The sequence below is a fragment of the Lampetra fluviatilis genome, chromosome 30 (genome assembly GCF_964198595.1).
Source record: "Lampetra fluviatilis chromosome 30, kcLamFluv1.1, whole genome shotgun sequence".
Taxonomy (NCBI): domain Eukaryota; kingdom Metazoa; phylum Chordata; class Hyperoartia; order Petromyzontiformes; family Petromyzontidae; genus Lampetra; species Lampetra fluviatilis.
Window position 1 is genome coordinate 6426865 of NC_136304.1, and position 16694 is coordinate 6443558.

The following is a 16694-nucleotide window of genomic DNA, read 5'->3' on the forward strand; positions in this document are numbered from 1 at the left end:
CCACTACACCCCCCCACTACACCCCCCCACTACACCCCCCCACTACAACCCCCCTCACTACACCCCCCACACTACACCCCCCTCGCCCGCGACATCGCCAGCCAACAAACAGCGAGAGGGGCCGGGCCCGGCTCTGCCGGCTTGCGCCAGAATGCGGCGAGATGGTGGCTGGGGGGGTGGTGGTGGGTGGTGAGCCTCCTGGGTGAGTGGCTGGCGGTGGGAAGGAGGGAGCAGCAGCAGCAGTCGTGGGGAGTCGTGGGGAGGCGTTCGTGCTCTCGATGCTGCCCCCTAGCGGCTGACGGGAGCCGCTGGTAGGAAACGCGGTCACGTTGAGCCCGGCACAAGGAGACGCGTGACTTTGACGATTGACCCGCGTTTCCTGTCCCACTCTCACTCACTTCGCGCCGGTTGTGTGGATGCTGTTGTTGTTGTTGTTATTGTTGTTGTGAATCCGAATAAATAGCATACACGTCAACCCCTTGTCAGTGCCTAGCTTATTACAGACCAATTCAGACTTTATTGATCACCCCGTGGGCTTATAAATCTCAACGTTCATCCTACAAAGCCAGGATTGAAACGGCTGTACGCCCAATTTCCCTGCACAAGAATGCGGGTAAACCGAATGGGTTAACAGATATGAAATAGAGTGACCCACTCACTACCCCCCCACTACACCCCCCCCACTACACCCCCCTCACTACCCCCCCCCTACACCCCCCCCCACTACACCCCCCCCCTACACCCCCCCCCTACACCCCCCCCCCACTACACCCCCCCCTACACCCCCCCCCACTACACCCCCCCCTACACCCCCCCCCCTACACCCCCCCCCTACACCCCCCCCTACACCCCCCCTACACCCCCCCCACTACACCCCCCCTACACCCCCCCCCTACACCCCCCCCCACTACACCCCCCCCCTACACCCCCCCCACTACACCCCCCCCCCCCCCTACACCCCCCCCTCCACACCCCCCCCCACTACACCCCCCCACTACACCCCCCCCTACTACACCCCCCCTACACCCCCCCCACTACACCCCCCCCCTACACCCCCCCCCACTACACCCCCCTCACTACCCCCCCTACACCCCCCCCCCACTACACCCCCCCCTACACCCCCCCCCACTACACCCCCCCCTACACCCCCCCTACACCCCCCCCACTACACCCCCCCCCCCACTACACCCCCCCCTACACCCCCCCCCCACTACACCCCCCCCCTACACCCCCCCCACTACACCCCCCCCTACACCCCCCCCTACACCCCCCCCCCACTACACCCCCCCCACTACACCCCCCCCACTACACCCCCCCCTACACCCCCCCCCCACTACACCCCCCCCACTACACCCCCCCCCCCCTACACCCCCCCACTACACCCCCCCTACACCCCCCCCTACACCCCCCCCCCACTACACCCCCCCCTACTACACCCCCCCTACACCCCCCCCTACACCCCCTCCCGACTACCCCCCATACACCCCCCCCACGACACCCCCCCACTACCCCCCCCCTACACCCCTCCCCACTACACCCCCCCACTCACTACCCCCACTACACCCCCCCCCACTACACCCCCTCCCACTCACTACCCCCCACTACACCCCCCCCCCCACTACACACCCCCCCCCCCACTACACCCCCCCCCCCACTACACCCCCCCCCCCCACTACACCCCCCCCACTACATCCCCCACTACACCCCCCACTACACCCCCCCACTACACCCCCCCACTACACCCCCCCACTACAACCCCCCCTCACTACACCCCCCCACACTACACCCCCCTCGCCCGCGACATCGCCAGCCAACAAACAGCGAGAGGGGCCGGGCCCGGCTCTGCCGGCTTGCGCCAGAATGCGGCGAGATGGTGGCTGGGGGGGGGTGGTGGTGGGTGGTGAGCCTCCTGGGTGAGTGGCTGGCGGTGGGAAGGAGGGAGCAGCAGCAGCAGTCGTGGGGAGTCGTGGGGAGGCGTTCGTGCTCTCGATGCTGCCCCTAGCGGCTGACGGGAGCCGCTGGTAGGAAACGCGGTCACGTTGAGCCCGGCACAAGGAGACGCGTGACTTTGACGATTGACCCGCGTTTCCTGTCCCACTCTCACTCACTTCGCGCCGGTTGTGTGGATGCTGTTGTTGTTGTTGTTATTGTTGTTGTGAATCCGAATAAATAGCATACACGTCAACCCCTTGTCAGTGCCTAGCTTATTACAGACCAATTCAGACTTTATTGATCACACCCGTGGGCTTGTAAACCGAATGGGTTAACAGATATGAAATAGAGTGACGATTACTCGAATATAAGTTCGGATACATTGATCGGTAGGCTGGAGAGACATACCTACTCTGATTTGTGTTTTATGCAAGCCACCCACTTTTGTGGAGCACATCAAATTTGATCAATTATGGGGGTCACAAGAATGTATTTTCTACTTCTGAGCGCAAATAAAAGTGAGAAGTTCGAAGGACGTTTCTCCAGGCAAAAGACACAGAGGCCGCCCGCGATCACCCTGGAAAGACAAAGGTGGTGGTGCGCCTGGCAGAAGGAGAGACCGACGATCCGGTTGATGCCGCTGGCGGAGGACACGACAGGATGTGGAAGATTCTAGATTTGAAGCTTTCGTGACTGCAAGGATTAATATTCTTAGGTTTTTTAGGTAAAGTCACGTAGGTAAAAAATTAAAATTAATAAAAGTAAAATAAAATAAAAATCACGACAAGACGGAAGCTTGTGTTGCCTCCGAAACGTCGTGATTTTTATTTTATTTTACTTTTATTAATTTTTTACCTACGTGACTTTACCGAAAAATCCTAAGAATAGGATGTGGAAGGCCTTGGTGGAGTCGCTGCCCCGGTGACCCGATTCGGTTAGGAAATGCGGCCCGATATCGATTGCTTGATTGACTTGTGAGTGCAAATGAACCGTTGTGCATTGAAAAACTTGTTTTCTTACCAATTAGTGTTTCGCTTCGTTTGCTTGCTGTATACTTGATTTGCTAAAGCGTGACCTGGACATGAGTTCTCCCACAAATAAATACATTTTAATTAAACTATTTAAAAATGCCGCGCTGTGTCCAAATTACGCGGTGATGATGCTGCTGCTGCCGTTGCTTTGGAAGCGGTTCACAACCAACAACAACTCAGAACAACACATTCGTCCATAAAACTGTGCCCTTAAAACAATAACATGTATAATTGGCGACGTTTCGGGCAATGACCTTTCGTCATGGGGTGCCACTCAAAATATCAGCATTTTCTTCACGGTCATGCCTCGCGGATGTATTGGTTTGTTGCACTGAGCCACCGCGCGTTCAGAGACAATCCCCCCAATGTTTACTGGGTGCTCGGTTGAGTTGAGCAATGCGTGACATCCAACACACAAGTGCCCACAGCTTAAAAGGGCATGTTTGTAGAGAAGTGGTGGCGGAGGGGGGGGTGAGATCCTTAGCCACCAGTAATGTGAGCGGATTAGAATGGCGTCCTTAGTTATTGACTTTCACACCAAGAGTGGCTAATTGAGAACAGGGTGTGTGATCCTAGAAATCTTTTTTTACTTTTCCCGTGTACATAACGAGTGTGACACCACCCTAATGAACGGTCACTTCACGTAATGCGGACTGAAATGCTTTTAGCATGCAGTTGAATGGGCTTTCCGTCCACGTAAGTTATACGGGACAGATTCTGACCAATCGCGCACACAGTTATAATAATACTACATCTGCACGCTCGCCTAACCCACGTGTTTAATTACTGAACCAAAAAAAATCGAGGCGCCTGCCACCGAGAGGAACCACTTTGCTCACAAGCTGTGGCCAGGAGGCGGAAAATAAACATCTGCCCTGCTGCACAGAGGCCATGCAATGAATGATCTCGATATGGGAGCCAAGAATGGTGGCTGCGTTGTAACCCAGCGCCGTGGATGCATCAGCGAAGGTTGGTGGATCACCGCAACGTGTCGTTGTGAAACTCCCCTCCCACGGGCCTCGAGGAGGTGCCGTACCCTGGCTCTGCGAGGGGAAGGTGGTTATACTGGTAGGAACCTCCTGGTTACACCAGCCCACAGGGGATTATTGTGTCCGTCCGTCCGTCGTGCAGGGAGGGGCTGGGTGGGGAGGGGCGCGGTGGGGAGGGGCTGGGTGGGGAGGGGCTGGGTGGGGCTGGGTGGGGGGTGGGAGGGGAGGGGCTGGGTGGGGAGGGGCTGGTCACCCCGTGGTGTCCTTATAAAACTCAACGTTTCACCTACTCACGCCGGCATGTGCCCGCCCTCACAGTCGGCCATATTTTCGGATAACACCACGCCGCCGTGGTGTTATCCGCAAGGATGTGGACTCCCATCTCGTTGGAATTCTCCCAAACGTGAGATGCCACAACATGCCCTCGTCCAGAAAGCAGGCCCTCGGCCGAGTGATGCATCTTGCTCGAATGAGCATTGAGGCGGTCTTACTTTCCGGAGCGTCTTATAATCCAGGGAATAAGGCAGTGGCCTGTAATCCATCCAGCACTGTGTAGGCAGCAGCGAGAGTTGGTGGATCACGCGCAGAAGGTGTGAAACTCCCTTCCCGTGGGTGTCGAGGAAGAGGTGCCATATCGTGGCTCGCCAGAAGAGGGCGTAACAACAAGTGGACTAATCGCCATCTGTTCTCATCTTGAGTGTCGCCTCCTCGCACGCGTGGGTTTTCTCCGGCGGCTCCGGTTTCTTGCCACGTGTCACTCATTAATTGGCAGATAACACCTTTATATATGAAGAGGGTCGCAGATCTTGGGCAATTGTTGGCAGCGCCGGGTTCTCATTGCGTGTCTGCTGCTTTCCCCGCTCGTCAGTGGTTCCTCCTCGCGCCTCTGATTCGTCCTCTCTCTTTCGCTCTTCGGGGGCGAGCCAATGCTGCGTATCGGCGGCGGCGCAGTATTTACAAGTTTTTACATTTATTGTCATCACCCAAATGTGGATTGAGAATGGTCCGGACATACGCGATGATTATCCGCGACGGCTACTTGGCGCCCTCTGTTGGACACATGCAGGAACACGACATCTGCTTTCCCGTCGTTTATTACATCGGAACATTTAAACTAAAACTATTCAACAATATTATTTTTTATTTTACCAATGGCCACTGAGCTCTATAAATATTTAAAAAATGTGACCTGACCACAAATTATAGCTCAACGAAGTGGCTCATCCGCACGTGGACATTTATAGCAGAAGCCAAATACTCGAAAAACTCTTAAACGCATGTTCCACATCACCAGGCCGATGCGACCATCTCCTTCCGCAATGGACGTGAATGGACATGAGCCACAGTATTGCGATTGTGGCCATGTGACCCAGACTATGGACGATCAAGTATACCCAGTGTGGTCTGTGCTCCCTCAACGTAGAAGGAATAGCAAAATAATACGAACACTTCACTCCTGATGCCATCTCGAGCCTGCCAGACCTCGACATTGGCTTGTCGCTCACGAACATATCTCTGCCGCCCACTAGAAGATAATAGATTATTTTGTATTCCCATGGGCATTGTTTATTGCGCTTGTTTGGCCAGGAAAGCATCACTGAGGTCCCCTCTCGCAGAGTGGCATCACAATAGCATTGCAGCGGTGCACGTTTACCTGTTCCGTTCAAAGTGTGCCGAAGTGAGACTTTATATAAACAGGCTCTATAAACAACAAAGTGCGCGCGTTGTTACTGACATGGGGGACTTTATTCCTGAGTTACAGAAGCAGTAAAAGGACGACCGATCGTGACACAAACACCAACACAGACACGCGCACACAGGGCGTACATTATTCCCAAGGTAGTAATTCTACTGTGCTATGAGTGGCTCCGACATTGCAAGGACGTATGTGTGTACGCATATTCTTGGGTTTTTCGGTAAAATCACGTAGATGGTTCAAAAAAAATAACCAAAAAAATAACAAAAAAATTACGATGTTTAGATCACTTCTCCTACTGATGACGATCGCTTGTGTTGTGATCGAAACGTCGTAGTTTTTGTTATTTTTTTGTTATTTTCTTTGAACCATCTACGTGCCTTTACCGAAAGACCCACGAATATGAATTCCTGCAGTCACGAAATGGGCCCTCCATAAATGACGTCACGCGATTTTGCCGATGTTTGACCTCCCCTCCCCCCTCGTCACACGGCGTCACAAAAAGTCAGACCCCCCCCCCTCAAAAATGACGTCACAAAGCTCTGCCCCCCCCCCCCTAAAACCTTATTTCCATATTTTGATTAATATTGGTTGCGAAAGCCTACGTGTTAAACTCACTTTAAACTATTATCATTGTAGTGCGTATTTAATGTGGCATTATGATGTTGTATTAAAAAGGAGGCGTTGAAAAGCTGAAATCTCCATGTATATAAAATGCTAAGTTGTGAATGTGTGTCTGTTCAAAATGTTTAGCGTACTTCCCGAGATGCAACAAACTTGAAATTTGCCATGTGGGTACTTTCCAGAGTGTACACCATGCAAACATTATAAAAATACACTTTTTTTGGTGGGGGGGGGGGAGCTACGAACCCGGCGACCCGAGTTCGATTCCTGCTCACGGCCACTACTGGTGACGATTATTTGAACCGGTCCTGGGCCTCCCCTAGGTCGACTCAGCTATTTAAGGTTGCGCATTTTGACGTGACGTCACATTTCTCAAACCCCCCTTCCCCCCTCGTCACGCATCGTCACAAATGATTGAGCCCCAGGTGTGTGACATCATTTACGCTTCAGATGTGTGACGTCATTTACGCTTCAGGTGTGTACGCACGTGGAAACTCCTTTCGCACCGGACACAGCGAACAGCGACGTCATAACTTCGGATCGATTTTGCACGTCACCTTGCCATATGGGGGCGTGGGCACGTGGACGTCGGCGATTGGATTAGCGCCGGAAGTGATCGGTGGCTATTTCAGCCGTCGACATTGAGGGGAGAGTGGGGGAGGAGAATATCTGCGGAAGATTTCGCGTGCGGTCGTTCGTCAGTCAGAGGGAGAGACACGGCGAAATCACGGGACATAAGAATCATCGGCACATCACCGTGAGTTTGCGAATTGCGTCCGCTGTTGTACACACACACACACGTGTAAGGGGCTGTAGAGGAAGTGTTAGAAGGTACGCAGTAAGCTAATTCGGCTCAGGTGGTCGTACTCGTTAATCTCTAAAGGACATACGTGTTGAAGTAGTATAATTACGAGTGGAGCAGTTGTTAAAGGCTATACCATAGTTATAGTTTACCTTAAAGCACGTTTAATTAGTGAATTGTAACGCTGTGCTGCCCCTGTTACCTTGCGCGTGATTGCGAGACCTCAATTTCGTAAAAAGATAAGTGGATAATTTGTATAATGCCTACTTTAAGTGAGATACTCAGGTGGTGCAGGGCGCTCTTCGAGACCATGGAACGCAGCCGTCTTGAGTACAACAATGTAAACCAACATCGATCACTTGGAGACTAACTGAAAGATGAGTGGATATCCAATATGGCGCAGCCGCTGTTGTCTTGGGTGTGATTGGGTATTTTTTTTATTTAATTCTTTATTTTAAACTTTTATTTTTTTCTGTCTACGTGACTTTACCGAAAGAGCCAAGAATATAACAGATCACTGTTTTGGGGGTGGGGGGCTATTTTTTTACCCCTACATCCTAGAACTATTAGATTCAGGACTTCTGACAGGCTCTTATGTAGTAGTTGGCGGACAAGCTGAACACCTTGCCTTTTATAATAATGCCGATTAAATTCATTGTCACGTTGCCTATCCACGGAGGGCTGGCGGCTGGGGGTGTATTGCGTCGAGCTGGTGTTAGACCACACGGAGACGTGGCTGTTAGGGATGTCCGCTTTTATTTCTAAACGAGCTGACACCAACCACCCCGAGCAGAGGAGCTGTAGCCTGGTAGCAGGCTACCACAAAGAAAATAAAACGAATAAGAATAAGCAGAAAACCACCCACACACGTCCAATCACACCTAGTGTTCATAACGCCTTCCCGAGACACAAGCTTCGGGGGGAGGGGGTCAAACACCTCCCCTACATTCCCACACGCAACTCTGCTTTATAGATGGCCCTGTGTTCCTCCTCAGGGGTTTCCACTGTTTGCCTGCTAACCGCTCGCAGTGGGCAGCTCGTGCCTCGAGCTTATCCCCTCTTCGAGCAGTGGGAGATGTCCGCAGCCAGCCAAGCAGCCGCCTAGGGAACCAGATGGCAACAGTCTCTAAGCTTGGCCAGTGCCAGGCTGCACCAGTTGGCCCGAGCACCATTTCACAAGAGCGAGCACCATTTCACAAGAGCGAGCGCCATTTGACAAGAGCGAGCACAAGTTGACAAGAGCGAGCACAAGTTGACGAAAAGAAAAGGTGAAGAGAAGACAAGTTACGACTTAAAATGGTTGATTACGTCCTTCCAGCGATTGCCGAGTTTGTAACCATCCTCTCGGTTGAAATTGTCTGTATATATGGATGGCTTCATGAACAAATCTTTGTTCATAGTCAATGGGCTTGCAAACTACCATCGTCTTAGAGAAATCAGATGCAGCTTTGTAGACGCCGGGATATTGCATGTCAGGGATCTTGTCCCTTAACAGATCACGAATGTATGCACTGTGTTAAATCGGACCTGGATCTTCTATTTGTTAATGATTTTGGAAATATTTTGGTGACCCCTGCTCTGTATGGCAAGGTGATGTTTTTTATTGGGTCCTCGGATGGTTCCTTCCTCACGGTTGGGGTGATGGCTTTGCGGATTGTGTAGTTGAACCATCTGGTCTGTTTTTGATAAGAACATCCAAGAAAAGGTAGCATGCCATCCTTTTCTACCTCCATGGTGAATTTGATGGCTGGGTGTATGGAATTTATGTGGTTGAGGAATTGGTGCCGAGCTGGTCAGCCATGTGGCCAAATGACAAACGTGTCATCCACGTACCTCTTCCACGTACCTCTTCCACAAGGACGGGTGTAGAGTGGATTCTTGGATGGCGTCTCCAAATGTTCTATGAAAACATTGGCGTCACTGCTTGAGGGTGGGATCTTGCCCAGCCACTACTGGGGGTGGTCGTGGAGAAATTCTGCCGCCCCCTCTGCTTCGAGATCCGCCCAACACCCCACTGCCGATTTGGGTGTTCCTTGTATAGTGCTGCCCTCGGCTCATTGTTTAGCCCCTGGGCCAATCACGTGAGAGGTCCGACTATTAATGGTCTGACATTTCCTCCCCCTGGTCGGCCTGTTCCACTCAACCTGTCCCCACGCTGGTCTGACCACATTGTGGTTGCTCCTGGCTCCACACAAAGGACCGTGCACAAAAAGACGAGTTTCTCTCTCCAGCTTAATGGGTATCTCTAAGACGATATTTAAATTAACCTGTTTAAGCACGTGCACATGGTTATTTGTAACGCTGTATACAGATGCTGGTTGCCTTTTGGCCAATTCACCCTCGAAAGAGCATGTTGGGCCTTGTGGTATTTCCAGCAGCGCACAAGCACGACCATGTTGATGTTACACTGTACGGCTTATTTTGCAAATTTCGAATAAAAAAAAGAATAAACAATGTTTACTGGTGTAAGGTTGTTTTTGTTAAACATGTTCCATAAAATTGTAACAAAACACTACATTATTTTGTGAACAAAAATATAGAAAGGGAAAAGAATGTAACGTATCAAAGCAAACACAATCAGTTAGCACTTTAAGAATGATCCATACAGACTTTGGTAAATGCTTTTCTACCGATTATTTATTACAGCTACATCTCTGAAGGAACTTGAATTTCAGGCATGAACGGAGGTTTATAATGGTAGACAATTCCCAAAACGAATGCGATTGCCTTCCAACATGAGGCAGCAGCCCTTAAGAAGGTATATTTCTTATTGAATATATATAAAAGGGAAATTTGTGAATGTGTCTGTTCAAAATGTTTCACATACTTCCCGACATGCAACAAGCTTGAAACTGGGCATGTGTGTAGCTTCCAGACTGTACACAATGCAAAAAGTATAAAAATGTACTTTTGTATTTTGGGGGGCGAGGCGCAATAATGGATATTTTGCACGCAAGTGAGCAGTGACGTCACATCTGTCATGTCACCCACATGCGGCAGCGTTACGCAGTGTGCCTGCTGACGCCACGCATCGCCCCCCCCCAAACCCTCCGCGTAGGCCGTGTATTCCGCACAAATGCGCGGCTGGGGGGGGGGGTGAATAATGGATATAATACACTAGGCTACAAACTTTAAATTTGGAATGTGGGTAGCTTCCATACTGTATACAATGTAAAAATAAGAAAAATACACTTTTGTATTTTGGGGAGGGGGGGAAGGACCATTAAGTTTGTGGCGTCAACCCGCAACACACATGATTTAAGCGGATTGCAATGCTTACCCCTACCATATGGCTCTCCGCGCGCCGAAGTTCTAGAGCTGTTAACAACGTGCTGAGAGATTTAGGGTGGCGCTTCGCTCCTGGCCGATGAAGCCATTTGCTTCTCGGAGTTTCAATACATATCGGTGGGAAGAATTGTACAATTGCTATCTTCTATCTATATAAAAGTCAAAACTTGTGTTTGGGTTTGTGTGTGGTCGCGCGCTTGGCTCTCCAACAGGGTGGGGTTTATGTAAACAAACAATAGCCAAGTACCACGCCGTAAGCCCTGTGGTGAGCAAGCTCTATTCCTTTTTCACATCCGTCAACTTAAAATTAGTTTAATTAGCGATTTAGTGCGATTGTGTGCTTCCCTTTTATTTATTTATGACTCGCGCACGGCCATATCAACCCACGCGCCTTTGGTGGGGGGGGACACATTTTCTTTCCCATTTAAAAATGCTATTAAATTACACTAAACGCTGAGCTTAAATATACACTGTGTGATATCCCCCCACCCTGATACATGCAGTTATTATTACTATACAGTCGCTAGATGTCTCTTGCAGATGAGGAAGATGTCTGGTGTCACCCAGCTGGTGGCTGTACTACGCTCCATCCCCCCCCCCCCCCAACAGCGCGTTACCTCTCTGCTTGCCACCAACACGCTCTCTCACGTTGCTTCCACCACCAATGACAAAGATGCCATGACTTTTGGGGCAAGAGCTGTTAACAAGCACCTATTAATGCCAACATGGCACTTAAGGGGTTTGGTGGCCTGCACTATGCCTGGCCACCTTTGTCAACCCAATGCCCATAATTACACACCGTACCAGCTACTCACTTAAGGCTGAGTCGACGAAATAGAGGTACAGGACCGATTCGAATAGTCGTTGCGCAGTGGCTCTAACCACTGACGGCGCTCCCCACCACGCTAACCCACGTGGCTCTAGTGCCATCTCCCATTGGTAGAATGGGCAATGACAAAACAAATGTTTAAAACATGTTAACTGTGATACAGGAAAATACTCCTTTACGTACCGTACAGCCAATGAGCATAACGATCTCCGAAATAAATAGTGAAGGCAAAATAACGCCACGGTAAAAACGCTCACAACGAGAAGTGCCTAGTTTTAATTCCCGACTCGGGTACTTCTCTGCATGGAGTTTGTATGTTCTCCCTCTGTTTTGTATGTGTAGTGTCTTCAAAAATTACTCGCACCGACACATAACCTGCTTACAATGTATTCACCTATTCTTGCACCAGTTGTGGGCACGCCTATAACTATCTATACGGCCACTTATGTTTAACCACTCCCCACTCTTATCTACCTTTCACCTCGCTTATCCTGCACTCAGCAGCTCTGCTCTCAGCAACTCCGCACACAGCGTCTCTACATCTCCACCGCTGCCCTCATCTACGCTCCCTGAGACCTGCTCATACGTCTGTCCTGGGCGGGGAGATCAGCCAACACCCGCCCGGCGACGGCGTGAGGGTTGGTCCCGATGACCGCTGAAGCGGCAGCGGCGAGATGTCTTCACTCTCCGCTTACGCACACACCCTTTTTAAATCCTTTATATTAAGTTCGCTTGCTTGCTTGCGCGCTTACGACCGTGCAAATCTTTCGGTCGTTTTTTTTAACCCACTTCCCGTGATCCAATCGAGCTGACATTTTGCACGCAGACTCGTTGTGCGTGACAATTTATTTTCGTGAAATTTTTTTTCCAAAATTTCCCACTTTTTAGGAAAATTTTTTTTTCATATTTAATTTAAAATACCAATGTGATAAAAATGAAACTCTTACTCAAGAAAAACAGAAATGAATAATAAAATAAAACCGATGCCACGCATATAAAGGATTTATAGTGAAAAACTGTGTTTTTACGGGTTAATTTTATATCCCTCTGCTAATTATCCGAGACCCCTCTTGCGTCTCTTGAAGCTCTCGCCAGGCCGGCGCCTGTTGGCCCATCAATCAACCCTTATCTCCCGTCTCCATGGCAACACTTCCGGTCACAACTTGCACAACCGGTCGACCCCGTTTTCACCTGCTTCGCCCCTTAACAACTGGCAGTTTGTCCGTGCAACCCCCATGTTGCACACACGCACCTGTTTGCCCTCAGTTACCCTCGGTTAACTGCGCACCGCGTATTTCATTCCTCTACACATGTATGAGGATGATGCCGCCAGGTATCTTGGGGGAACGCTTCTTTATCAGATTAGCATGGTTGTAACGATATGGTGACCTGACACTGTAGCATGGAGTCAATGCAAGTTAATGTTTGTTCTAATAGTTGCTTTACTGTTCGCAAACTGCTTTACCCAAATGTTTCACGTGTGATAATTACTTTGTCTCCAATGTTAAGGCAGCAAAAACTCTCGAACGCTGAGCTCTGACGTCATGAAATTTGCACAGCTTACGCTGTATGTAATTTATAAGTGAACGTGACTATTTCCAGCTCGCCACGGCATTCCCTTCCCGAGTTGCCAAAATCGGCCTTGCGTATAAGTGGGTTAAGGTTTAATTTCCTTGAGTGAAAAACATCCCATTTAGTTAACTTGAGTTGTTTCGGATTTTTTCTTTCTTGCAAGCATACATTTTTTTCAGGGTTTTTCAGTGAAATATAAGGGAATATGAAATTAATCCCAGACAAGAATCCAAGTACCGGGCGAATTCGGGTAGTAAAGCTAGTATTTATAGAAAGAGCTTTAGCTCCAGGCACTTAACATAGTTTAAAAGCCGTGAACAAGATAGAGTGAATTAGATGGCAGCGGCCTGACCTATACAGAGGGGTCATAAAAGTGCAGGGGAGGGACGGGATGCTGGCGCCATGAAAGGGCTACAGGAGTTGGGGGGGGGCTCATGATGATCTCACTTATTGAAACAGCGTGTCAGATAGCAATAGACAGCATTGCCGGAGAAATCGGCACGGCCGACACATTTTAAAAGGGCAGAAAGCATGATTCTGTTTTGTTGTAACTTTTGACCGGAATGAGATAATAAAGACGCTCACCCACTCTGTTAACTACTCACTCAGTCGACCACTCACTCGGTCGACCACTCGGTCGACCACTCACCACACCGCAGGTCACCTCACTTCTCTCACTGCTGCTTCGCTCGCACCGCTCCACTTTGGAATCCCCTCTCCTCCCATTATCGTCATCATCGATCTTCTAATAACCTCGCCCAATAAAAACTCACAGTGGTAACGCTTATCTCTTACAAATTAGTGTTGGTTGTGTCTGGCCGTTTAGCATGTTGGGCCTTTGCATATCAGCCGTGAAATTACATGGCCAGTCCAGCCTTGTGTATGAATATCGAGTGATTTCGCCTTCGCGTGCACGGCAGATATGATTGTACAACTAGAGATCGGTGTCATCACAATAGGATGACGATGATACAGGTAAAGACAAAGATCCTCTGTACAGTACCGGACATAGTTTTTTTTACTTTTTCCGTGTACATAACGAGTGGCACCACCCTAATGAACGGTCACTTCACGTAATGCGGACTGAAATGCTTTTAGCATGCAGTTGAATGAGCTTTCCGTCCACGTAATTTATTCGGGGCAGATTATGACCAATCGCGCACACAGTTGTAATACTACTACATCTGCACGCTCGCCTAACCCACGTGTTTAATTACTAAACCAAAAAAATCGAGGCGCCTGCCACCGAGAGGAACCACTTTATTTGCTCACGATGTGGCCAGAAAGTGTAAAATAAACATCTGCCCTGCTGCACAGAGGCCATGCAATGAATGATCTCGATATGGGAGCCAAGAGTGGTGGCTGCGTTGTAACCCAGCGCCGTGGAGGCATCAGCGAAAGGTTGGTGGATCACCGCAACGTGTCGTTGTCAAACTCCCCTCCCACGGGCCTCGAGGAGGTGCCGTACCCTGGCTCTGCCAGGGGAAGGTGGTTATATACAGCAAGGATTCATCTTCTTGGTTCTTTCGGTAAAGTCACGTAGAAGGGAAATAATAAAATTAAATATAAACCAATAAAATAATTCTCACGACGTTCGGGCACAACGCAAGCAGCCGTCCTCAGGTGAAGAACAGGGCTGTCGCAAAGACAGCGTCTGAATCCCATTATTTATTATTTCCCTTCTACGTGACTTTACCTAAAGAACCAATAAGATGAATCCCTGCAGTCACGAAAGCTTTAAATCGAAATTTACAGCGAGGATGTGGACTCCCATCTCGTTGGAATTCTCACAAACGTGAGATGCCACAACATGCCCTCGTCCAGAGAGCAGGCCCTCAGCCGAGTGATGCGTCTTGCTCGAATGAGCATTGAGGCTGGCTTACTTTCCGGAGTGTCTTTTAGTCCAGAAAATAAGGCAGTGGCGTGTAATCCATCCAGCACTGTGTAGGCAGCAGCGAGAGTTGGTGGATCACGCACAGAAGGTGTGAAACTCCCTTACCGTGGGCGTCGAGGAGGAGGTGCCATGCCGTGGCTCGCCTCCTGGCACGCGTGGGTTTTCTCCGGCAGCTCCGGTTTCTTGCCACGTGTCACTCATAACACCTTTCTAGATAGAGGGCCGCAGATCTCGGGCAACTGTTGGCAGCGCCGGCTCCTCATCGCGTGACTGTTGCTTTGCCCGCTCGTCCGTGGTTCCTCCTCGCAACTTTGATTCGTCCTCTCTCGCTCTTGAAGAGCGAGCCAATATTGCGTGCAGGACCACGACATCTGCTTTCCCGTCGTTTATTACATCAGAACATCAAAACAAACTATTAAAATAAAGTGTTTTTATTTTACCAGATAAGGGCTACTGAGCTCTATAGAAATGGCTTATCCGCACGTGGACATTTATAGCAGAAGCCAAATACTCGAAAAACTCTTAAACACATGTTTCACATCACCAGGCCGATGCGACCATCTCCTTCCGCAATGGACGTGAATGGACATGAGCCACAGAATTGCGATTGTGGCCATGCGACCCAGACTATGGACGATAAAGTATACCCAGTGTGGTCTGTGCTCCCTCAATGTAGGAGGAATAGCAAAATAATCCGAACACTTCACTCCTGATGCCATCTCGAGCCTGCCAGACATCGACATTGGCTTGTCGCTCACGAACATATCTCTGCCGCCCACTAGAATATAATATACTCTTTTGTATTCCCATGGGCATTGTTTATTGCGCTTGTTTGGCCAGGAAAGCATCACTGAGGTCCCCTCTCGCAGAGTGGCATCACAATAGCATTGCAGTGGTGCACGTTTACCTGTTCCGTTCAAAGTCTGCCGAGGTGAGACTTTATATAAACAGGCTCTATAAACAACAAAGTGCGCGCGTTGTTACTGACATGGGGGACTTTATTCCTGAGTTACAGAAGCAGTAAAAGGAAGACCGATCGTGACACAAACACCAACACAGACACGTATGTGTGTACGCATATTCTTGGGTTTTTCGGTAAAATCACGTAGATGGTTCAAAGAAAATAACCAAAAAAATAACAAAAACTACAACGTTTCGATCACTTCTCCTACTGATGACGATCGCTTGTGTTGTGATCGAAACGTCGTAGTTTTTGTTATTTTTTTTGTTATTTTCTTTGAACCATCTACGTGCCTTTACCGAAAGACCCACGAATTTGAATTCCTGCAGTCACGAAATGGGCCCTCCATAAATGACGTCACGAGATTTTGCCGATTTTTTACCCCCCTCCCCCTCGTCACACGGCGTCACAAAAAGTCAGACCCCCTCAAATATGACGTCACAACGCTCTGCCCTCCCCCTAAAACCATATTTCCATATTATGAATAATATTGGTTGCGAAAGCCTACGTGTCAAACTCACTTTAAACTTTTGTCATTGTAGTGCTTATTTAATGTGGCATTATGATGTTGTATTAAAAAGGAGGCGTTGGAAAGCTGAAATCTCCATGTATATAAAAGGCAAAGTTGTGCATGTGTGTCTGTTCAAAATGTTTAGCGTACTTCCCGAGATGCAACAAACTTGAAATTTGCCATGTGGGTACTTTCCAGAGTGTACACTATGCAAAAATTATAAAAATACACTTTTTTTGGTGGGGGGGGGGAGCTCAATAAATCATTTTATTTTTTGCACAGCAAGTGAGCTGTGACGTCAAATCTGTCACGTGACCCGCGCATGTGGAAGCGTAACGCATTGTAGTGTAGTGGGTAGCGCGCCGCGCTACGAACCCGGCGACCCAAGTTCGATTCCTGCTCACGGTCACCACCGGTGACGATTATTTTAACCGGTCCTGGGCCTCCCCTAGGTCGACTCAGCTATTTAAAGTTGCGCATTTTGACGTGACGTCACATTTCTCAAACTCCCCTTCCCCCACTCGTCACGCATCGTCACAAATGATTGAGCCCCAGGTGTGTGACA